Source organism: Oreochromis niloticus, linkage group LG1, assembly GCF_001858045.2.
Source record: "Oreochromis niloticus isolate F11D_XX linkage group LG1, O_niloticus_UMD_NMBU, whole genome shotgun sequence".
NCBI classification, from domain to species: domain Eukaryota; kingdom Metazoa; phylum Chordata; class Actinopteri; order Cichliformes; family Cichlidae; genus Oreochromis; species Oreochromis niloticus.
The window spans coordinates 20068025-20093711 of NC_031965.2; the positions used below are offsets into that span (position 1 = coordinate 20068025).

The window sequence follows — 25687 nt, forward strand, 5'->3', positions numbered from 1 at the left end:
CTAAAGGCTTCAACCTTCTGCTGTGGTGTATACATGAGAAATCTACTCAAGAAAACTTTTGCAGTACCAAAAAGTGTATTCTCATCGCGGTGGTGATGTGGGAAGGGCGTGCTGAAGTGGGAAAAGAAAGCTTAATTGAACAAACTAATGAGTAGTTCTTATTTCCACTGGGGATGTGCCAGTGAGATTGTTTGACAGTTTATCTGTGATAAATAAATTCTTTAGGAGCTAATTAGCTTATAGGGCCTCAGGGGAGGGGGGTGTTGAGTGTCCGTGCGTGTGCGTGAGTGTGTTTCTTTATATTTCCATATCTTCAAGTCGACACTAGTCCTTTTCCTTTCACGCCACCCCCTCCCTCATACACACATGCACACACTCCAAACCATTCCCAAACTTAAAAGCATCACTCATAGAGCTACTAAAGAAGCTAAAATTAAATTGGCTAATTAAAAAGAAAACAGATAATCTTTTCTTTTAGTGAACTCAATTTGTAAGATAATGCACAGTCATCCTTCTTTCATGATGTTACAATACAACTACAAGAAAGTGCAGCTTTTTGCTCCAGCCGGAAAGTAAATTTTGATCATTTGGAAAATGATTGTCGAGGGTTACACAACAGGATATAGACCACTCTCATGTTTGAAGTATAAATATGGTAAATGGTCTGGTATAGAGCTTTTCTACTCTAAATGAGAACACAAAGCAATCAGAATGGAGCTTTTGTGCTAACTGATTAGCTTAGGTTATCACAAACAAAAAAGAACATAGCTTATAGGACTTTATGATATTATTTCATGTACACAGTGCTAAAGAGTTCTCTATTATATTGGAAGCAATACAACCGCTTGCAATGTGCAGCTTTAGCTGGCGCATCTTTGTATACAGGTTGGCATGTTCTGCTAGCACTCTGCTACTAACCAAAGCAGGTTGTTGCCAACCGGTTGGGGAATACACATTTTTCCCGAACAACCAGGGGTTGCCAGGGGATCACAGAGCTGTCTGTGGACTTGTGTGATTCAGGCTTTACTAATTGATTTCCTAGTGACGGCCATCAACCATTTACCACATACAGCAACCACTTGCTAAACGATCAGAGAAGACACATTTTTCCCACACTACGAGTGGCTGGAGTGTTATTCACTTAACTTTACATTTGCACCATGACTATCACAGAGCTAAAATGGTGAAAGAAACATTAAGGTCACATGTCGGGTTGCCAACTTTTTAACTATCAAATAAGGGACACTCTGGCATGCCAGAAGCACAATGCACAGCTGGGCATAGTGTAAATATGCACTGTATGTTCATATTATTATTTAAAAAATGCAGTAAAATGCTGGCATCTAATTTAATCAATAAATCAGCTAAAACAGTAAAGAAAAATACAGTAAATCATAACAGGGCATTTTCCTTTGAAAGAAGGCAAAGAAATTTCAAGTAAAATACGGTAAATAAGGGCTTTAATTACCCAGCTTACTTTTTCCAAGAAAATGTTTTGCCTCCCCTAACTGATTCAAGCAGTCCTTTGTCATTTTTGCACAGCCAAACAGAAGTCTTTACACGAAAGGTGAGAGTTGATTGAGATCTTTAGTTCATTTTTGATCAGTTCTGTGCTGCATCTCACCTCCAAGGCCATCGAAAACTCCCGGCCTTAGTTCAATCATTGCTGACAGGTTTAACCCAGGTATGTTTTTCTTCCCGTTGTTTGTTGTAGTTGCACAGCCTTTTCTTTTTAGCAGGTTTATCCATACCTGTTTGTCTTCTGATTATGCTATGCAGACCACATTAGCTTATTTTTACGAATCACGTATTACTCCTCACATTTGGTGTGCGTGACTGACGGCTGCAGTCACTTCAGATTTCGTAATTGTAAGACTGCCGTCTATTGGTCAGAAAGTGGCAACCAGTTTTGCTCATTATACAGGATGTCCCCACCAAATCGGGACAGTTGGCAACCCTAGTCACATGTTTAGTGGTCATGTGTCTGCAACACCTCCGTAGCTAGTTTGGTTCTGTCGAAGGTCTTCGCTAATAGCAGTAATCACAATAACGCACTATATTCCTTTTAAAGTGGAATAAAGATATTCTGATCATAAAGATGGTTGTGGCTAAAGTCTGTGTACCGTCACACACTAAACTAGATGACCGCTGATTGTAACCTTAAATTAAAAAGAGAGAGCTGCATCGTTCATCTCATTTAAAAATTGTCCTTTAAAGCTACTTCATGCAAAGATTGAATTAACATGGACAGCAAGCAATAGCATTAAGTCACATAAATGTTAATCAGTCACTTAATCCCAAATAGCTGCCTACTAGTATTTTTTTTCTTTTTCTTTTCTTTTTTTGCTAGTTCACAGCGCTCTGATCGGGACTTCACTTCAGTGGATCATACACATCAGTCACCTTTGCTGAGAATTTCACCTATCACACAAGGACTTCTATTCTATATCTGTGTTTGGTTGTTGGAAGATGTATGCTACAGCCCGTCCTGATAAGGGCATATCTGCAGTGGGACCACATTGAGGAGTCAGAGGTTGGCCCTATCTCAGTCTCTGGGCAGGGAGTGCATCTGGGCGTCAGGGTCTGGGTTCCCCATGAAATCCAGAGTCTCTGAGGCAAGAATCAGCCAACACTCACTAGCTGCCTATCGCCTCGTTGAATTCCTTTAGAGTCGCCTTTTCCCCACTACAGTACATATTACCTTCATGATGGCATTTGCGGTTGGCGAGTTGGTTTTAAATGCACATAAAATGTACCATGCAGTAGTTACCTTGAAAATGAATGGCAGTAATTTGAGTGCACTACAAGTCATGCCTTGAGAAAATTAGTATTACTTCTTACTGAAGAGTTGTTTTCTAAACTTTCCTCCTACACAAGTTGGATTGTTAAATGTTGTAGTGTTTTCTTCACTTTATTCAGAAGGGCAGAATTCACTGAAACATGAAAGGTAAGTAAGTATCGCATATGCTGACACACTTTGTAATAGCTTAAGGACCAAAAGTCAGAGTGGATCTTTTAAGTGAAAGCTGAAAGCGGCGTTACCCTTTACATACAGTACATAACCGTGCACAATGATGAATCCTCTAGAAATGTTTTGAACAGCTTCTGAATAGTGAGGTATAAACTGTCTGAGAAAGTTTGTTGAAGACTTCAGCGAAGATAAACGAAGTGAAAACTTTTCAGGTATACTGCAAGACATTCTTGGTATTGTCAAGGAATCTTCTTTTGTTAATCCATTAAGCGAAAGATTCCCTATGTGTGCCATGGTCAAACATTCAAGAGGGGGACTATGAATTTCTATGCAATCAGAGTGAGTTGAAGTGAGAATTTGAAGAATAGAAAGTGGAATACAATATGTGCCGGTAGAATAGAAAGAACATGATAATTATGCTAAATTATAAAGTGTTGCTGACATCTGGCACCCAAGAATTTCTTTCAACAAATGAAGAGAAATAAACACAGAACAGTCGTCTGTACTGAAGGAATGTAATCCTCTTGCCTCCCTGTGCTCTTTTCTTTTCTACTGACAATGATAATTACAGTTTTTGTTGGACGGCTTTCAAGGATTTATCTCCTTTTTGTATTAATGGCTTTCTGAAGCTTTTAAATCCCAAAAGTTTAATTTGTTGGTTCTGTGTAGCCATTGTGAGTTTTCAATTTTCCATACTTTTGTTTGAAATACCTTTAAGTTGTGATGTGACATTCTTCTTAATGTTCTGTCATAAAAATATTTCCACAGTTCAGCTGCTCCACTAAATATATAGACACTGTGCTCGATTTTTCATCCAAAATGTGAAGCACATTTTCAGTTTGTCCCGGGGTCACTCTGTTTGTGCAGCTAAATGGGTTCGATTCAATACCTGCTCACACTCAACAAGTCCAAAATACATAGTTTGTAATTGCCTTCCAGCAAAACACATAAAAGTGCTTTCTGAATGGTCACCCCTATCAGCAGGAGGCCATCATTTGTCAATGCCTTCCAAAACCATTTTCTGATCTGACACCATTAATGTTAAGGTTTGACTTAGCAAGATTTAGGTATTAACGCTGAAGAAAAGGAAAGCAAAGAGCCTTCTCTTATGTCGAAATCTGTGACCACTCAAGCTTATCCTACAGTTTGTGGACTCCAAATTCTGCCTGCAATATCATCCTCTCTTTGCTCCTCTTGTGCCCATAGGAATACGGGCACAATAATATTCCTACTGGCAGAAGGATTTTGTCACTTAGCGTGAAAAAATACCCCAACATACAAGCTGGGCTGCCTGCTCTGCAGTAAAACATATTCTAAAATTCACGTTTGTAGCCATTTCTAACAAGCCATCTCGGTTTAAATCAAAGAAAACTCCCTACCACCAAACACTCGTTAGGGCCGCCTTTTCAAAACGTCCTCCATGTTGCAGTTTGGGGACAATAAGTGACATACCGCAGAGCGTATCCCCCTCATTCAAAGCCTAGCACTTATAATCAAGGCAGGTTTTAATCTGACTGAGCCACCTGTGAGGCTTGTCAGAACTTGAGCCCACGGGGGCAGAGCTGGGCTTCATTACTGTGCTGCTGGTTCTGGCCCAGTCCTCCCCTTGCTTTACCTCTCTGCTTTTCTATTCTACAGCACCTTGCAGGCATGGTACAGAAATGAGAGTCGGCTGCTTGGTCCTCCACATCACTCCATGGCCGCAATTTGTCATTTTTCACACGAGATGAAGCCTTTTATGAAACGAAATGAGTTTCCCTAAAATGAAGCACCACAAAAGCTCCGTGATTAATTTGCTTGTTAGGCTATTGCAGCTGTCACCTGTGGAAGACATCTGGACAGCAGATTGACTAATGCCAGCAGTAGGGCTGAAACATGGCTCTCTCTCGCTCTCTTTTTCTTTCTCTCTCATAACCTACCCTACAGTCAGCCTTTCAGTGGGCTTTTAAAGGCACTTCTCACTGTTTGATATAGCCCCTTTCTGAGGGGCAATTAATAAGCATTACTTGTGATTGACATGGTAATTAGTTGCATTAATGTGGTCATAAGAGGCTTTGTACAGTGTGAGGGGGTGCAGTGAACTGATGTTAGGACACGAGGAATGAGCACTGCGACCTCACTTAAAAAGTAATTGTCCCTTTGATTACCGGCACTTTTTTGACAGTAATTTTGTCAAAAATTGTCATTGCCAGAGTAAAAAAAAAAGTCAGATTATCCACTTCCTAATTGCGCAATTCGTTTAAGTAATGCAGTCTATATAAAAACTGGTTTCAGCTGTGATTTGTTGCCATAGTTATAGCACTGCTAAGTCACACTGCAGTGGGTTTGGTGTTCAGGTTACTTGAGGAGATCACAATTTGTCGAACATGTTTGCTATAACGTATAAACAGTCTTTTGTTTTCAGGGTTTCAAATATTTGACCAAACCTTGAGTAGTTTGTGTTCCCAGTGGTCCCAAAGGAAACCTGAACTCCAGCCTCCCGGTCGACAGTCTGGGAGCGTTTGTGCCATCTCCACCCACATACCGCCTAATGTGCACTTTTTGTTTGTTTTTGTGTTGTGATTGTTTCAAACCAGGAAATTAATTGATATCTTCTATGCAAACATGCAAAAATGATAATTTTACAGTGCGAGTCTGAGGATATTTGCTTCATAAACTTTGGTGAAGGTTCCACATTAACTACATTTTCCTGAAAGCTCTTTGTGATGAGACTCTTTTTTAGGCTGTTTACCTATTCTGCTGCTGGCTGATGTTCAGGTAAATGTCACATACAGCTAGCAACATAATCACAGCTGGGCAGCTGATCCAGTCTTTCACCAATCCAGTGGAAAAGCTCAAATATCGTTTGCTGTTTCAGGAATGCTCACGTCGGTCATATCTACAATAGGATAGAAGCAAATTGTTGATTACTTACTGTTCAAAAACATCACTGTTACAATAGTATGAATAAAAGGATGAACAATAAAAAAACAGAAAATAGAATGAGTTTTCAGTAAATCTCTGGACAGATAGGAGGAGCTGCAGATTTTATTATAATTATAACAGTATATGATGTTTGTCATGAGATCGCATTAAAAGATTGTCCCACACGTCATATTATCTTTGAGTTAGCTACTGTACATCCCATATTATGACAATAAGCATAACTAACATAAAAATACAACTTTATGTTTCTGAAAGTTTCTCACTACACTCTGTGTTTGGGTACATTTAGTGTGTAGATAAAAGTCAGGATCAATATAGACATCATAAATGATTTTTGTTTGTTAAAGAACTAAGAAAGAGTGAAAAAACCCATTACACCTACTCTAAATGTCACATTTTCTTTCTTCTATGCGAGCTGTTGGAGATCCTAGAACCCACTGCTGAACACAAAATGATGCAATAGCGAGCGCAGGCTTATTTTTTAATTATTGAGGAATTAGAGGGTAGCATTGGTTTATTTTTGTATCCTGCATAATAAGGAAGCATTTATTAGAAACAAGGCTTTGTTGGCATAACTGCTTTTCAGTAAATTCAAAAACACAATACTCTGAGATTCACAGACCCAGGATTTGATTAGGCTGTTTTGAATGGCATTGGGTGCGTATTATGTTATTACTGTGACCAGTTCCTTTCTTCATATAACTGTAAAATTCCGGAGGGAGGGAGGAAGAAGGAGCATAAAGAGGGTCTTGCTACTCTAACAATAAACACTGTAATAGCAACATTACTAAAGGACCTAAGAGAAGGCTGAACACACACAGAGATACACTCAGTTAATATCACAAGCACGCTGTGCATGTGTGTCCTTCGGGCAGTTAGGTAAGTTAGTACTTTGGATGTGCCTGACTAAAAATATACTACTATTCAGGTTCAGGCCACGGTTGCAGCAATCAGATTGTTCAGCGCCAACAGAGGTCTGCCGTACAGTGCAAATAAAAACACCTCGACTGATACGTAGAACAAACATATGTGCTACATTTTCATGTTTTTGTTTGTTTAAGGCGCTGCTTTTATCCACCTCACAAGAGAGCTAATGACAGCTGCTGTTATTTTTAAGGTAAACTCCAAATGTTTGCAAGGCAATGAGAGTGTCGAAGTTTGTTTTCTTTTGATTCTTTTACAGCTTCTGTTTACTTTCTACCTCTGCCTTACATTTATTTGTTTAATTCGTTGCTGTTTGTCAAATCAGTAAGCCAGTTTTTAGAAGTGTGTAGTGTTTACTGGGAAAATGATCAAATTCTTTGTATTTTAAACAGTCAGCGTTTGTGCTAAAAAGAGCGCTTGTGCTGATAGATGTTATTCTTCCAAGCTACGGCGCACAAAGGAAACAAGCTAATGACTAACTTACAAGAGCAAAGATGCCTTATTAGAACGAAACAATGCTCATTTCTAGAGCATAAAACAGCAGCATATGAATATTATCACAGTCATACTGTGTACAGTTATTATATAGTATGTGACTGTGAGAGTGCTCGGTGTAGTGATGTGGTTTTTGCAAGCAGATCTGGTTGTTTTCTAACAGAATTTTAATCCTTGCATGGTACAGTGAGATGTAAAGGTATTTGTCTATAGGAGGAGCAAAGTGGTGCAGTGATTAGCACTGCTGTCTAATGTCAAGAAGGTCCTGGGTTTGAATCCTGGCTTAGGCCCTAAATGACAGGTTATCACATGCTCTTTGATTTACAGTGCCGTAAAAAAAAAAAAAAGATTGACCTCTTCCCGATTTCTTTGTTTTTTGCATATTTGTCTCATGTGTTTCAGTTTATAAAGCAAATGTTAATATTAGACAAATATAACCCGAGTAAATACAAGAAGCCTTTTTAAAATGATGATTCCATTTATCAAAGGAAAACGGCTATCCAAACCTCCCTGGTCCAATGTGAAAATGTAATTGCCGCCTAAATAACAAGCAATGAGTCTTTCACACCCCTCTCTTCTTTAGATAATTGTTTTAATTTAAGATAGAGAGTGTTTTAAAGTCATACCAAAAGCATCTCCATCAGATTTACGTCCAGACTTTGACTAGTCTACTCCAAAACAATCTTTTTGGGGTTTTGTTGTTGTTGTTGTTCAGATGTGGACTTGCTTGTGTGTTTTGCTTAATTGTTCTGCTGTATAACCCGAGTGTGCCTGAGCTTCAGGGCACCAGCTGATGGTTGCTGGAGAGCAGAATTCATGATCCAATCATGTTGTGTAAGTCCTGAAGCAGCAAAACAGCCCCAGACCATCACACTACCACCACCATGTTTGACTGTTAGTATGATGTGGTTTTTTATGAAGTGCTGTTTTATACCAGATGTAACGGGACTCAAACCTTCCAGAAAGTTCAACTTTTGTCTCATCAGTCCACAGAATATTTCCCAAAAATGTCTTTTTGGCAAAAGTGAGACAGAACTTTGTGTTCTTTTTGGTTAGCAGTGGTTTTCTCCTTGTAACGCCCCCATTGGTGCCATTTGCCTAGTATCTTTTATATTGTTGAATCATGAACTCTGACCTTAAATGAAGGAAGTGAGGCCTGCAGTTCTTTAGATGTTGTTCTGGGTTCTTTTGTGACCTCCTGGATGAGTCGTCAGTGTGCTCTTGGGGTAATTTTAGTAGGCTGATCACTCCTGGGAAGGTTCACTAAGGTTCCAAATTTTCTCCGTTTGTGGCTCTCACTGTGATTGGCTGGAGTCGGCTTAGAAATTGCATTGTAACGGTCTCAAGACTGCTCAGATAGATGTAACTTACTTTGTTTCTCGTCTGTTTTTGTGTTTCTTTAGATAGATACAAATGCTTTTTCACAACACTGTAGATCAATTCTTCATTCCAGTGATTGAAGTTGGTGTAGCACCTCTTTTGAGATCAGCCTTTTTTTTCTTTTTTCTCTGTTTTTTTGCTTTTACTAAAACGCGATATGTTTGTTTACAGCATTTTAAATTTAAACCAGTGGTTTTTCTTCTTGCACTTGTTAAAGTTGGCTTGCCAAGGCAGAGCTGCTATATTTCATTTAAGTTTGCTCCTACAGCAGCATAACAGGTAAGAGATGAAAAAAGGCTCTAGAGTCATAAAATCAGTCTACATCTTACTATGGCAGTCCTCACAAACACTGGATCACAAGGGGACAGAGGGTCAGTGTTCAGTGTAAATGCACTTAACTCCTTGGCTAAACTTCTGCTGCATCCCTGTAGCTACAGCCTCAAAGTCATTTTAGACACAACTGACAGACTAATCTTGCCCCTCCCAGGCACTCAGCGAAATGACGCCTCCCTCCAAGACTTCAGATCCCGGCCTGTGCTCTCTCTCTGTGCTAATATCTCTGCTCTCATAACGGCACAACCAGAAATACAAGCACGGCGTGGCATATTGCCATGGCGCCTGTGTTTTTGAGATCAAATGACCAGCCACATAAAAGCATAGCCAGCCAAAACTCGCGTGCAAGCGCACACACAGCCACGATGACATAGGCACACTCACACTACACTACAATAGCTGTCGCAGGGCTATTTCAATAATCCCCAGCATGTATGTTTAATGGTGAGGGCCCAACAGGAAATGATCGGCAAATGAAACGAAGCAGCGGGTTATTACGTACCACTCTGGTGTCAGCGCAGGCCTCCTCACCATTAATTTTATTGTAACTCATTTCTGTGGCCAGAGTGGAGCAAGATTTAATGTTTCCATTCCCCACTCCTGTTCTGCATGACAAATTGTTTTAATAAACATATACTGGGTCATAATAAAGTAATAATAATCCTACCAGTCACCTTATATCACTTCAGTTAAATTTTCCCACAAGCCAACACTGGTTACAATGACAATTACATGGTAGCCAATCCTCAGCAAAGCAAACACAATGGGCAGATTTAATATAGTTTGTAAATATGATTAGTGTGCTGTCGCGTTATTGGAGTCTAGTATTTACATTTCTCTTCGGGCCTTTTTACTGTACAGGATCAGTATTAAATAAAGCTTTTGCTCTTTTTCCTTCCTGCTCTCGTTCTCCTACCAGAATGCCTCCCCTCGCTCCCCTTCACAACTTAATGAAAAACGTTGTTGACCGTTAATATTCCACGGATCAATCACCATTTTTAATTTTGCGGATAAATGTGCTATTGTGAAACCCTCAAAGAGCTCTCCCATGTGCGTGCGTGTGTGCGTATGTTCAAGCCTGTGTGCTGTTTTTGTGTGTCTCCAGGTTGGTTTCTTAGTGAAAGGGAGAGAATGTGTTCGCGTAATGGCTCATGGTTATTTGCAGGGGCAATTTTATGCTACATTTCAATTATTGCCTAAATTTGTTTTTAGCTCCTGAAGTCATTGCGTCTACCTGCAATTTATTCAAGACACAAATATTTACTCTGCAGAAACAAAATCAGCATGTTTTTCTGTGTGTATGTGGTGTTTTTTTAAATACAGGAGGGTTGCACTAACCTTTTCAACCTGTACAAATAAGAGAAATGAATTCAGGCCATTATGTGCTGCTGACAGACAATTTTGATTGAATTGCCTTTTGGTACTCTAAAGCTTTGTGATACATTAATTCAAACAGTAACTGCTTTTGCATATTAATGTACACTTTGTGGCCAAGGATAGGCCTCCTAGCCTCTGTGCTCCTTTTAAGGGATTTCTTAATGCTACAGTATACAGTGATATTTATAGGTGCACTTGTAAATCGGTTAATCAGCAAATCCCTTCTGCAACTATCCAAAATATTGTGGCAAGGCTTCCCAGGGGAATGGCATTTTAGCAGGAAATTATTGCCCATTGACCATTAATCAGCACCCACTTAAGTGCTCTGAACAACAAGGATAAACTGTGGTCCACACATGAAACGTACACTAACCAATACAAGAGCTGCTTCTGTAGCTCAAGAAAAAAATAACCAGAATTAAATGTAAAAATTAGTCTAGATTGACACAACGAGCACAAGAAATTGTTTTGCCATTCAGAACTTAAGACCCGGCTATGTTTAAAGACAAAAACAACAAAGTGTATTTCGGGAAAAGTTAGGGGCTGTTTAATAACTTTGTTCAAAGTGGTCACGCTTAATAAAAAGACAACTTTGGCATCCTGCTGTGCTAACATGTTGTCAGCCCACCCATTCACCCTGACCTACATAAACTTCACCCCCTTATAATAATGGAAGTGTTATTTCCTCAAATAAAACCAGGAGTCAGCTGAGACCAAGGGGAATGGTGGACATGAACAAATAAGGTTAGGGAGAAAACATCCCTCTCTTGCACTGCTTTACACTTTGTGTTCATATTTTTTTTTATATATAAGGGTTTTAAATGACATGCTTTTTCTGATTCTTGTATATTTTCTACCTTTTAATGCTGTCTGGCTGTGGATGCATACATAATGTATGACATTCTGGAAGAATACCTGACCACTCTTGGTAGATTGGTAGAGCTCATGGATATTGGTTGGTTTTGTGTGTAGCCCACACTTTTTTAATAGGGTTGAGGTTGGGGCTTTGGGAAGGTCTTTCAGAAGCTAAATGTTAGCCTTTATCCATTTCAAAATTAGGGATCATTGACATTTTGAAACACCCAGTTTTCCAAATTTCAACAAACTAGCTGCTGAAGAAGTTGAAAAATTGAGAAATAGTCCTCCTTCGTCATTGTCACTGCAACAAAACCGCCTGACAGCATGATGCTACCACCACCATGTGTGCATACTTTTCATCTTGTGTAGATCAGAGAAAATACTAAAAAAGGTCAAATGTGGACACCCAATTCTTTTTTTTAAAAAAAAAGTTTGCTCTACAATCATTCCACCATGGAGAAAAATGGTATGTCCATAGGTGCAGTTGCAAGAAGGTTTTCTGTGTCTCCAAGCACAGTCTCAAGAGTGTGGTAGAGATACCAAGGGATGGGCTAGTACATGGAGAAAGCAGGAGAGGACAGAACCGTAGAAAGGCATGAACTGAGCCTAAGGACCAATGTCTTTGTGCAAGGAGGAATGGAACAAAAACCTCCAGTCCTTTAGTGGGACTTGTGCTCACAGTCCAGCATCATGCAAATCGTGTGAAATTCCCCAGAGAATACTGGAACTGGCTGGTCCTCCACGTGCATCCCGTTCTCTGCACAGATGAGAACAGCTTCACATGATTTCAGGGGAGATCACTGCCAAATACCTGCTCAGTGGAGGAAGTCTACATTTTTTTTTCCTGTATTAGAGTCGTGTGTTGTCCAAAGACGTTAGGTTAAGTGGTCACTCTAAATTATTACATATTTAATAATTAAAAATGAGTGATCGATGTATTAATTATAGATTATATTGTGTAACGACAAAACTAAATGCAGATCACAGGAGACAAATAACTACCGCCCAAGAAAACAAAACAAAACAAAACAAAAAAACAGGAAATGAGAATGATTTAAAAGAGGAATATGCAGAGATGATAATAATAATGTAATAATTAACTGACACATTTACTGGAGTGTTGTTCATATGTATCTATAAAGGGTCTATAAAATTTCACATTGTGACACAGAAGATGAAAGCTGGTGATGATTTAAAGCAATGTAATTTTTGAAGTTAGACTTGCAACCTGCTATACAACATGAAGACTCCCATATGGAAAAGATAGATATAAAACCTATAAAGTTTGTATCTGTCTTGTGTGAAAACAGATATAAGATCTCTTGAAAAATTATATAAATGAAACTTGTATGTTTTGGATACTTACTAAAACAATATATGAAAGTAATGAGAAAGTGGCCACTTTCATGAGTAAATCATATAAGCCTTATATGATTCACTATATGAAGTAAGCCAAATCTTATGCAAGTCTTTTATAAGTTTTTTCTATTTCTTTTCCATATGGGCTTCCTCAGGTATATTTTAGGGTTTTCACTGAAACACCACAGCCATGACAAGTGTAATTTCTGAACATCCTTAAAATGCTTATGGTGAACACTCACCTTTTCACTAACCCTTGACAGCAACAAGTCATATAATGAATCTGCTGAGAGGAAGAAAAACATGTCTGTGTGAGTGCAGGGGACACTGGAATAGATAAATCTGTTTAAATCCAAAGAAGCATGTGTCCTGAATGCTAACTATTGTGTACAGGTAGCTCAAAAGCTAAAGCCACTAAGAGCTCCTCAGTCATTAGCTTAGCTAGCAAGCCCACTCTGGTATTAATAACACAAGAGGGAAGAGTTGGTTGTTAATAGTTGGTAGTTGGTGGTTAATAGTTTAATAATAGTTATCTGACACCTCTGTTAACTATGTGCAATATGACTAGTCATAGAGATTTAGCGCCACGATGGAGTAATGACAGTTTGTTATATTAGCAAGTGTTGCTACTAAGTTTGAGTTTGGTATTGTTGTGCTTGCAGCAAATTGGGAATGCGCCTTTTTCTTCCTTCAAAATTAGTTGTTTGATGTTTTTTGCAACAATTTTAGTTTTAGTTCCTGTGTCCACAGTAACATGAATGTAGCAGTATGGATGTAGTATGAATGGCTTGGTTGTAAAACCTTTGGAAGTATACTTAAAAGCCCAAAATGTATTCTTTCCTTCACATTTTCAAAAGTCCTGCAGTGGGTCAGACTGGAGTTTTTGCCAGGCCGATTCTGACCCCTAGCACTTATGTTTGACATCCCGGATGTAGCGGTAGCCTGAAAAATATGTGGACTTTGTGGAAATTCCTGGTTTTCCTATACAAAGTTAGCCAAAGTCAGACTGTAGTGTATATTTAGAACTTGTCAAACTGCTAATGTGTAACACTAATGAGCAAAGATTAGCATTGTTGTCCTGCCGTATTTTGCCATTATGGTCAGAGTGTTGTTTTTTAGCATGATATTTCAGTTGATGTTATAGAAGTTTACCATTTTCATGTTTCTTATTGGATCTGAGTGTGCGTGTTCTTGACTCATAAAATAAATACTGCCTTTCAGTGTCACTACTGTCTGGAGTTGTGATGGGCCTGTTGTATGTGGAGGTCTGATCCTCTGTGAAGTCGAGGGCCAGAGTCTGCTTTGAGTTGTATATACGCTTGCCTGTCACAGCTCACAGCAGTGCCACTAATTGTTGTCAAACACCGCTCCAATTTTGCTGGACACCCTCTGCAGTCGAATCAGGAGGGATAAAAAAAAAGCACACAGTTCAACTCTTTGCCTATCATTCAAATTGGAGTCTTTTCTGGCTGACTCCTGCTGGTAGCCTTTAGTAGCCTCAATTTTCCCTCACACATACCACCGACCCATCCAAAAACCAGAGTGACATGAAAGGGTTCTCTTCCACCACATCCATACCATTGACAGTTGAATGAAATATTTATTTATGAAATCTAAAAACATGTATTCACCCTTGACTCTAGATTCTGGGAACATTGACTTCTGAAGCACCTCACCGCCACCAGAGCCCGGCCCTCCAGTGAGTCAATTATGATGGCTTAAAGGAATGTCTGACTCTCTCTTCAAGTGTCTACTTGGCCCTAATTTTTCATCTCAGACTCTTTTCATCTGATTTTGTGCTGAAAACATGAAAACAGTCAAGGCCAGTTCTTTTTAACCTGCACATAAAACTGAAGTCAAGATTGACATATTGGGATGTTTCATATATTCACTGCAGGGCCGATTCCCCCCTCAGCTTTTCCGAGAATGGCTTATGTTTGTGTCATCTGTGGTATAGTGAGGTGATTTTAATCTCATCCAGATGCAAAGTCTACCACGCTCTCTCTATAGGTTCTGATTATTTCAGGTTTCAAAAAAGTATTGCTTGGACTCTTTATCCCACAGGTCTGATCCAATTTTTACTAACTGTGATAATATTTGAGTTGGCACAGGAGGTTTGTGCTTTCATTGGTTTTTGCTCTCATCACCAAGACCTTCAAAAGGGATGCACAACCTTTACAAATGAATTCATACTTCTGTAATTGTGTTTCATGCTGCCTGCCCAGTGCTGTGTTGCCCTACATTTTACTGCCTTGATTTTTTTCTTTGCAGTTTTTGAAGAAGGGGAGAAAAAAAGTGTTACTTGTGGAAGCATGATTACCATCGGAAGCTGCTCGTATTTTTCATCGGTTTGTCTTGTGGTACAGAGTCAGTGTAAATATGCAGAGGCAGGCCATGTTGTTTTGCAGAGTGCAGACTTGAGGGGGCACTTGTCAGAGACTTTATATGTGATTTCAAATTTTGAGATATTGGTTTTCTGACAGAAAATAATGTCGGGTTTGTGAAATCCCTGAAAAATTGTGTGGGTGTTTCCCTACTTGTAATCGCTCAATTTATTCAATGATAAACCATTTTGCCCAACTGTTTGGATGTGGTTATTGTTACTGAGTTTGTTGCATTTGGTGACTGACTTGATAAATAACAGAGAAACTGGATCAAATCAGATTTAACCATTTGGAGTTTTCATTGACTCATGGGCGATTTTGCCTCAGGTATTTGAGCGGGTCGTCTACCAATTTGAAGGTCGGTGGATTGATCCCTGACTCCTCCAGTTTGCAAGCTGAAGTAACCTTGGGCAAGATACTAAACTCCAAGTTCAGTATCAGCATCCAGTATGTATGTGTGTGTAAATGTTAGAAAACCTGGGATAGATAAAACCTCTGTATCCATATATGTGTCATTATGGAAACTGCTTTGAGTGCTTATCTGAGTAGAAAGGCAGTATGGAAGTACCAGTGCCTGATTGCTATGAAACTTTAGCATCTTGGTTGACACTGAATTGTGCGTGGAGTAGCAGCTTACAGAGTTTGTTTTGTTTTTCCTGTCACTGAAAATTACCAGTTACCATCTGTGCAAGTATTTTAATGACCTACCTGTTGCATTTCTAAGTTAAGTGACCTTTAGTGACTGTCTGAATAATTACATGTGAGAAGTCCACTTGCTTCAACAACTTTAGATGGGATGGAACCTGACGACCTAAAAACTAAGCCTGTGGATCTTTATTAATATTTGTTTTGCATTGTAAAAATGTGTATGGTGTCAAGGGGTCATTAAAGTTGGTAGCCCAGAACGCTACAACCACAGATGTTGATTATCGTGTTAATATTTTTACTTCACTGCGTACAACTCTAGACGCTGTAGCCCCTCTGAAAAAGAAAGCCTCACATCTTGACTTCCTGGTATAATTCTCAAACAGGTACTTTAAAGCAGATAAGTCGTAAGCTGGAGTGGAAATGGCATCTCACTAATGTAGGAGATCATCATTTATCCTGGAAAGCCAGTTTGCTGCCCTATTAAAAAAAGCCCTCCGTAAAGCTTGAGCATCTTACTATTCATCACTGATTGAAGGAAATAAGAATAACCCTGTAGCCAGGCTGACAAAAAGTCAGAGCTCTGTTGAGCCAACCATTTCTTTAACATTTATTAGTAATGACTTTCCTAATGAATTTCTTTACAAATAAAATTTTAGCCATTAGAGAAAAAATTACTCATAATCATCTTATTTAAACCATTGCCTCACTTGGCCCAGCTGTCGTAGGTAATATAGTTAATATAACTATATAGTTAATATATAGTTATAGGCCGATAACTTTAACTTTCCTTTTATCTCAAAAATTCTTGAAACAGTAGTTGTAAAACAGCTAACTGATCATCTGCATGTTTTATTTACATTTTCAGTCAGGTTTCAGGGTCATCACAGTACAGAAACAGTTTTAGTGAAGGTTCGCTGATCTTCTTATGTGCTTGTCCTGCTAGACCTCAGTGCAGCGTTTGATACTGTTGACCATAACATTTTATTACAGTGATTAGAGGATGCTGTAGGTACTAAAGGTGCTGCACTGCAGTGGTTTGAATCATATCTATCTAATAGACTCCAATTTGTTCATATAAATGGAGAGTCTTCTTCACACACTCAGGTTAATTATGGAGTTCCACAGGGGTCAGTGCTAGGACCAGTTCTGTTTACATTATACATTCTTTGTTTAGGCAGTATCATTAGAGGGCATAGCATACATTTTCACTGCTATGCAGATGGCACCAAACTTTATCTATCCATGAAGCCAGATAACACACACCAATTAGTTAAACTGCAGGATTGTCTTAAAGACATAAAGACCTGGATAACCTCAAATTTTCTGCTTCTAAATGAAGATAAAACTGACGTTATTTACTTGGCTCTAATAATCTTAGAAATGCAGTTTCTAACCAGATTCCTACTCTGGATGTCATTACCTCAGCCTCCAGGATCACTGTGAGGAATCTTGGAGTTGTTTTTGACCAGCATATGTACTTCAATGCATGTATTAAACAAATTTGTTGGACTGCTTTCTTCAATTTGCGCAATATCTCCAAAATTAGAAATATCCTGTCTCACATTGATGCTGAAAAAATAGTTCATGCTTTTATTACTTCTAGTCTGGACTACTTCTACTACTATCATCAGTATGTCCCAAAAACTCCCTGAAAAGCCTTCAGTTGATCTAAACTGGTGCAGAAAGAGTACTTACATTGGCTAGACAGAGAGAGCATATTTCTCCTATATCGGCTTCTCTTCACTGGCTCTTTGTTAAATCCAGATTCAAATTTAAAATCCTGCTCCTCAGATACAAGGTCTTGAATAATCAGGCCCCATCTTATCTTAATGACTTTATAGTACCGTATCACCACATTAGAGCTCTTCGCTCTCAGACTTGGGTTTACTTGTGGTTCCTAGAGTATTTAAAATGGGAGGCAGAGCCTTCAGCTTGCAGGCCCCTCTTCTGTGGAACCAGCTTCCATTTTGGAATCAGTTTGGATTCAATAAAAGTCAACGTGAGGGTTCCCAGTGGTTAGGGACAAATGCAATCTCATGGCAGGATGCTGTAAACGGACCAAACTTCAGTCAGGAGAACAACTGAGATAATCCACCCATAATATGAGGTTAGTCATTTATACACTGCAACAACATGGGAATAGAGCAGCTGCGAGAGAATTCAACATTAATGAATCAATGGTACTGAAGTGGAGGAAGCAAGAAGAATGAGTTGAGTAAAGTTTGACTTATCTGACTGTTTTGTTTCACTTAATGCGCCTCATAATCCGGTGCGCCTTATAGTCCGAAAAATACGGTAATATTAATTTGTATATCCAATTTGTATCATATTTGCTACATCCTGCATTTTTTGTAATTTATTGCTTAAAAATGTCCTGCGCAGTTTGTTTCATTTCAGCGGGGGCGAAAAAACGATCCTACTGATGATGTAAAACACATGTATCAAATATACATTTGGCTTTAAAGGGTTAAAATAATCATCACAGCAATATAAGGAATAATACTGCTTGCTTGCTTCAATATAATGAATAAAAATCATGACACTATTAGACATGAGAGAAAGAAGTGGAAAAAATTGAGACAAACATGTTTAACTCCAAAGGTTCCAACGAAGAACAGGGATCCATGAAGGATTTTATTTGTCTCTATTGCGGCTGGTATTGCAGTGAAAACACTGGGACATGACAAGGTAATTAACAAATGATGCACCAAACAAAAAACATGAATGGTGGCAACAGGGTCAGCCGCTTGTATAGGTTACATCGTAGGCTCCACAAAGATTAACAGCAGAAGTATAAATCAACCACAATCACAGAGGGACACCATGAGGACATGCAGCCCACACACAGAGGTCCCATCCAACCAGGAGACTCAAACCAGGAAACTTCTTCCTGCTTTGCTTACAGTCCTAACCACTCCATCACTTTGCCTCCCAAAAGTGCAATTGCATGCTGTGCCATTCGCTACAATTTGCTAGCAGCTGTAAGAACACTGAGAGTCTAGTCATTAATGGCTCCGATTAAACAACTGTTTTTGGCATTTTTGCTAAACAGTGGAAGAGTGCATTTGTTTTGCCCTCCAGGGGATGTTCCTATAATGATGTAACATCACGTGAAAACTATGAATAGCCATGAAGTCCTGTTGCTAACTTCACTATCTCTCCATTACCTGGATGATGGTGCAGTAATGGAAAATGGTGAAACAGTGGATGCATTCCCAGGGACAGGAAATAACAGGACTCTTTTCTGGACGCTGGCAAGCACTGTGACATTGAGATCCTTTGCATGAAATTACTAAGTTACCTAGGCCATTAGACGCAGAATAAACTGAACGTGTCCCATTTAATCTACCAGACTTTAAACTCAGCATCTTGACATTCATGAAAAGAAGTAGAGAAGAGAGGCTTTAGAGACCTCCCTGAAGGGCAGGCATGAAGAGAGGCAACCAGAGATGGTAATGTAGCTGTGTGTGTGGGGGGGGGGGGGGGGTACTTGAGGCAGTTGAGAACTCATTTCAGACCCAATCCTAACCCTCTCAGTCACTCAGTCATCTCTCCTTACAACTCAATACTAAGGACCTGTGTGTCTCTGTCTGACACTCTATGTAACTCTTCATTATCCTCCAGCCAAATTCAAAACAGCCCCCCTCCCTCACCTCACAGTGGCGCAGCAGTAGGGGCCCTTTTTGTCAGCCCAGAGTCAAACAAGCTGCCCCCACCCTACGCTTTCCAACATGGCTGAAATGTTTTCCTGTTAGTTTAAGTCTCATCTCAACTAATTAATATTTTTGCTTATAGCTGCTGTAGTTCCCATGAGAGGCCCCTTAATTAATCATTTATAAATCTACACAGCCTCCCAGTTTATTAGTCTCTGCCTTTGGCGTTGGCTGACTGCATTGGGAAACCGCAAATGATTAGTTACAGGAATGAAAGCTTTTTTTCCCTCTTCTCTCACTCCCTTGTTTGCAACTGATTAGGGCCTCACACAGAGGTATTTCCACAGCCCTGCACTGCACTTTAATTCATTCAGAGCACCTGACACATTATTCACTCTCCCACCTCTCTGATCCTCTGCCTATTGTTTGAACCAATGTTTTTCCTCAGCCGCACTGAGGCATGGCGATCAGTTAAGGATCACTCTCAGCCCAGTCAAAACAAAAGCCACAGCACCAAACATGGAAGAAGGGAATTATAACGCTGAATGAGATCTTGACCATGTGGTGAGCCTGAACTGGCCTGCCATGGAGACTGGCCTGATTTCCGGACGCCCTTTTGGGATCAGGTTGAGGGCAGGACTGGTGACGGGAGGAAAACGCATTCACAATTAATCCCTTAGAGCTAAGGACTTCAAGCCATGTCACAGCGCTAAAGCTGTCAGACATTTATTGGAAAAGAGGCAATATTTCCATCAGTTTAACAGAAAAATAAATTAATTGAATCAGCTGAAAGCAGTGTGGGAGGTTTTCATAATGTCTTTGCACTCTCGGGGAAGAACGCCTCATGCAACAGGGTTCCTTCATCCAATTAGACCTCCGCTGGCTGGCTCACACCAGCCTCACTCTGCTCAACATTCCACCTTATCGCTGCCTTTTTATCCCTTTTATCATCAAAGTGACTGCACTTTACTTTGGCATATAGGTAAAGCTCGCAAAACCCTCCTAGAGAGATGGACTAATTATGTTATAAGAGTCACACTGTGCAGCTCTGGATAGCCTGCTACACATGCAGCCGTGCTGGTTGATCCTAATGTTGAAATGATGTGAGGTTGGATGTTCAGCATTAAACTATGCTGCAAAGGAAACGTGGCATAAAACGTAAAATATAATAGCAAAACCTGGACCTCTTGCTGTAAAAAATATATCCCTTGATTACTAGTTTTTCTGTTCCCAGAAGACCTCAGCTCTCTGCACAAATACAGCATATCAAACTGGACTTAACTGGACATTGTGAGGTTCATCACAGCTATTTGTTAATCAGCACGGCGGCACACTTTCCCCGCAGATAACACGGGCAGAAAATGTAATCATCCGAGAGTGCAGGAGAGAGAGGGGGAGAGAGATTGCACGAGTGAGGTAATTACATTCACGTTCGTATACATAGTGACAGGAAATGTGTGGCTGTTTTTGTCTGCATAAGGACCAATTACTTTTATTGAAATGTGTAATAATTTCCCCCTTTTTCCATAGTGATGGGTCTATTAATGGCTCGGAGACTAACTAGATCAAAGAAAAGCTCTGCAGAAAGCGGAGCTCCGTCTGCACTGTCTTTTGCACTGAATGTCGACGTAAGCCACATTAGTAGTATTTGTGCTCTTTTGATGGCGCCATCGCTATGTAATGCATCGTAAACTAATTCCAGGTGTCATCTCAAATAAAAAATTCTAACGAGAAAACGTCAAACCAGGGATGCCATCAGAAATAAACATACTGCCCAGTACAGTGAGCAAAATGCATACATCCAAACCTTGCAAACAAAGGTCGTTCCAGCCAACAGACTTTAACTCGGGACGCTACCAACAGGACTGATCAGTGTGGTGATTTTTATGTAGTGATTAAACTTGGTCATCTGATGCTTTAGGACACAATAAGCCATTTTCCACAAATGAAACAGCAGTAAATGCATATTCAGAGCAAACACTAAAAACCAAATCAGTGTATTGTTATATACCATTCATGTCTGTTAGCATTAGTTCAGTGAGTGTGCTCCAGAGACCTAAAAAAAAGGTGTGTGAACTGCTTTTCACACACCTCTGTTTACAAATTTGTTTTTTTCATGTACAGTTTGTACTAAATTAAAGAGTCAGGTTTAGACAGCCAAAGCTCCCCTTCCCTTTCTTCTTAATCTTTTTTTTTTAATTAAACCAAGACTGTCGTCTCTTTATACAATACACTGACGTATCACCTCCTTATAGTTTTTAATTTCTTAGCAAACTGAATAATTTTTTTGTGGTTTTTAGCTCTTGGTCTCGTTTACCTCCTGGTTGAAATATTAGGTTCATCACTACATGGAAGCCTCTGCACAGCGCCACCGTGTTTACATGTCATAAATATCAGTTATGGCACTTTGATTGACAAATGTTATATTCCGTATGTTAAATCATGCTTTACCTGTAACATTAGTAACTTTAGTAATATTGGAAAATAGCATTAGTAACTTAATTGTAATAGTATTCATGTGCCAGTGTGTTAGATAGACCTGTTTAACTCTTGCTTAATGCAGATATCTAATTAGCCAATCACATGGATTTACACATGGTCAAGACGACCTCCTGAAGTTCAAACTGAGCATCAGAATGAGGAAGAAAGGTGTTTTAAGTGGCTTTGAATGAAACATGATTGTTGCTGCCAGACAGGCTGATCTGAGTGTTTCAGAAACTGCTGATCTACTGAGATTTTCCTACGCAATTATCTCTAGAGTTTACAGATAATGGTCTGAAAAAAGTAACAGAAGGATAATGCCGATGCTGATGCAGATGAGGAAGGATCAGAGAGGGACCAAGTCACGAACCATCAGCCTCCATGCTCCAACTTCTCTTCTTTTCATGCACATGCCAGTAACCCTTCTGCAGCCAATCAGTGCTGGGAATAAATCAGAGGAGAGAGAGGTTAATGAGGATGACAAAAAGATAATAGGGGGATAATAGATGTGCCAGCACACTGTGTGCATAACAATACCAGAGGTCAGAACAAAAATGACCAGACTGCTTCAAGATGGCAGGAAGGAAACAGTAACTGAAATAACTACTTGTTACAAGCAAGGTATGCAGAAGAGTATCTCTTTATGCACAACGCATTGTTGCTGACCATGTCCATATTTTTATGACCACGCTGTACACATCTTCTGATGGCAGCTTCCAGCATGATGACGAGCCATGTCACAAAGCTCAGATCAAATCACACTGGCTTCTTGAACATGGGAGTGAGTTCACTGTACTCAAATTCCCTCCATCATCACCAGATATGAGTCCATTACAGCACCTTGGGGGTGTGGTGGAATGGTAGGTTCACATCATGAACGTGCAGCTGACAAATCTGCAGCAACTGTGTGATGCTGTCATGTCAATATGTACCAGAATCTCAGAGGAATGTTTCCGGCACCTTGTTGCATCCCTGCCACAAAGATTTAAGACAGTTCTGCAAAAAGGAGCCAGTGAGCATATATCCATGCACACACACGAGCTACCATCTTGGAATACAGCATCTGCTTTACTTAACATCTGAAACCGGGCCTTCTTGTAGTGAGCCACTCTGTGCGGCCCTTGACATGGAACAATGATCTTTTTTTTGCGATGATACCGGAGGCGGTTTTCCTCAGTCCCTTATTTTCATCTATTAAACTCTGTCAGTGCAGACTCTCTTGGCAGTTCTTGGCGCTTTGTGTCTTTTGTGTCCCATACAAGGCTGAATGATGAGCGCAAAAAGAGCAGGCACACAGCGAAAATAAAATTTAGTTGTTTTGGCCTTGTTACATCAGATGATTATGTGTGTTCGAGGCCATGGCTTAATAGGTAACTGAAACACACGGCAGCTGTTGTTGTGGACGGCCATTATACAGCGCAAGGGTTTGACAGTAATAACACGCCTGTGCAATATTGTGCACTTTGGCTCAACGACACTACAAATTTTAAAATAAACATGCAGTTGAATCAGTGCCTCTTGTTGACACAGCGTTAAACAAAACATTACATTATGAGCCTAAAATGTTATCTGGAACTGTTTATATTCCCCTAAACTACAGGTGTTTCTTTTTTTCACATCCACCCCGCGCATATATTCCAACGCTGATTTTTGTCGCGCTGTTAAATTAAGCAGAAATAGTTTAATAGCGCCTGGTGAGTTGGCACACAAAGGAATAAGCTCATAAAACCTGACAAAAACAAGCAACGCTCCATTATTCTCTTCGTTCTTCTGTGGCCTTGAAAAGTGCGAAGAGTTAACTTTAGATATGAATTTAGCTTAGGCCACTGTGGTTGGCTTCAAAGCTAAAATTACTTAGAAATATATTGTTTTCGGCTGAAGTGTAAGACTGAGCCTTAGGGCAGCTCTTTTATTCTTGCATTGTTGTTTTGATTAGATTTTATTTTTCAAAATTGCACAAAACAGAGTGCAGGCTTTAGCACACAACTAGAATAACTAAAAGCAATATCCTTTGGAGTGCTGCTGTCTTTGTGTACTTATACCCACCTTCTCCATTATTTCTTGCTCTGTCTTCCATCTCTGTTGCTTTGTTGAACACCTAAATTAAAACAGGTGAAATATTGAAATCTGTTTTATGAATGAGGCTGCTTGTTTCCTTTGATTTGTTCGTGCAGTAATGAAACTCTTATCTCTCCTGCGAGCTATTTGGTTGTGAAATTGCTGCGCCACAAACCTGACACATTAGAAGCTATGATGTGGTTTGGAGGAGATATACCGTAGCATGTGCAGTTGTGTTGTCATTCTAACATTGCTTTTTTGAGCACTGATTAACTGGATTAATAGTAGCTTTCTTATCCAATCATGAGCCACATCAGCAGAGGAGAAAAGGCATATATAAAGTGAGACAGGATGGTGCTATTGACATAACCTGACATCGGTACAGAAATAACATTATTGAATTGAAATATAAACCTAGAATATGCAATAAAGTTATAGAAATTTTATTACATGATCAAAAAAGCTTCAATTTGGAGATTTCTTTCTGAAAGGCTGATTACTGGAAATTGTTTTATTATTTTATAAAATAACTATAATAAGAGTTGTAACTGTAAATGTGTAAATTCAAGGGTCTGCCTGAAATAAAATAGTCTCTAGAATAATAAATAAATAGAATAATAACCTCTAGAATACTTTGTTATAAAAAGGAGATCACGGTTGACTCTATAACTGCAAGGGGCCTGGGTCCAAAATCATCACTCCATCACCACTGTGCGTAACAGCTAGTCTGGTGTGTTTGTGGCCAGATATTTCTACATCGACCTCATCTGTCCAAAGGACACTATTCCAGAAGTCTTATGGTTACAAGTTTGTAAACCTATGACAGTGGTGCTATCATGTTCTTTTTAGAGAGAAGAGTCTTTTTCCTGGCAACCCTGGCAAGTCCAAACGTACTTGTTCAGTCTTTTTCTAATTGTACTGTCATGAACTTTAACATTTAACAAGCTAACTGAGGCCTGTAGAGTCTGAAATGTAGCTCTTGGGTTGTTGGGATGTGCACTTCTTGGAAGATGTTAGCATTGTTTAACACACATCTGAATGCTCCAGACAGCCTGCTATTGCTTATCCTCTTAATTTCTGTGGAAGCAGTAATGGTGTTTTTCACAGGACTGCATTGGATTGTGTAGAATATGATCTAATTTAGAATAAATAGATTGTAATACAGAGTATGCTTCCGGTGTTGCTACTTTGAGTCATTCAAAGGTCACTAACATGTGACTGAGCTCTCATTAGTGACCTCTAGTTTCACAACTGAGGCTTCGAAAGAGGTAAAAACCAGAGGATGAAATCATAGTGGGTACTCCACCTTTTTATGAAGGATATGTTGCTGGTTGGCCTTTTTGTGTGCAGTTTGCATGTTCTCCCTGTGCTTGCGTGGGTTTCCTCCTGGTACTCCAGCTCCTTCCCACAGTCCAAGTCATGGATGGTGAATTGGTGATTCTAAACGGGCTGTGGATGTAAAATAGATAAAGTACCTGCGAGTGCGTAGAATAAAGGACTGCATGAATGTATAGTTAAAATGTAGCTTGTAGTTTAAAGTGCTTTGAGTGGTCAGTAAGACTATAAGGGTGGTATAAATGCAAGTATATTACTAACTTTATTTTCTGGTGCTGCACAGGTAGCATACAGTTAGGCTGTATGTAGTGTAGAGTGGAGGGATTACTTCTGCAGTGCTACGACTACACATTTGCACAAGCATACAAGAAGAGCTGTGGATGTGTGTATGATAACTTCCCTGGCAAGTCTCTGCAGGTTTATTTTATTTTTTCAAATATTTTTAGTGCAGCGGCTTAAAATTTGCATTGCATGAATTCGTCCATCTGTTGAGAGGGTGACTCCCT

At 39.6% G+C, this 25687-nt stretch overlaps 1 long non-coding RNA gene across 1 annotated transcript; it reads right to left on the reverse strand.

Annotated features, from left to right (window-relative positions):
• Window positions 1-5647: 5647 nt before the first annotated feature.
• Window positions 5648-25288, reverse strand: LOC112846565 (uncharacterized). The gene is made up of 4 exons (XR_003219576.1): window positions 25153-25288; window positions 23835-23886; window positions 22159-22229; window positions 5648-5849 (listed from the first exon to the last, which is right to left on the reverse strand). It is a non-coding gene; the product is annotated as an uncharacterized LOC112846565 (long non-coding RNA).
• Between the last annotated feature and the right edge of the window lie 399 nt (window positions 25289-25687).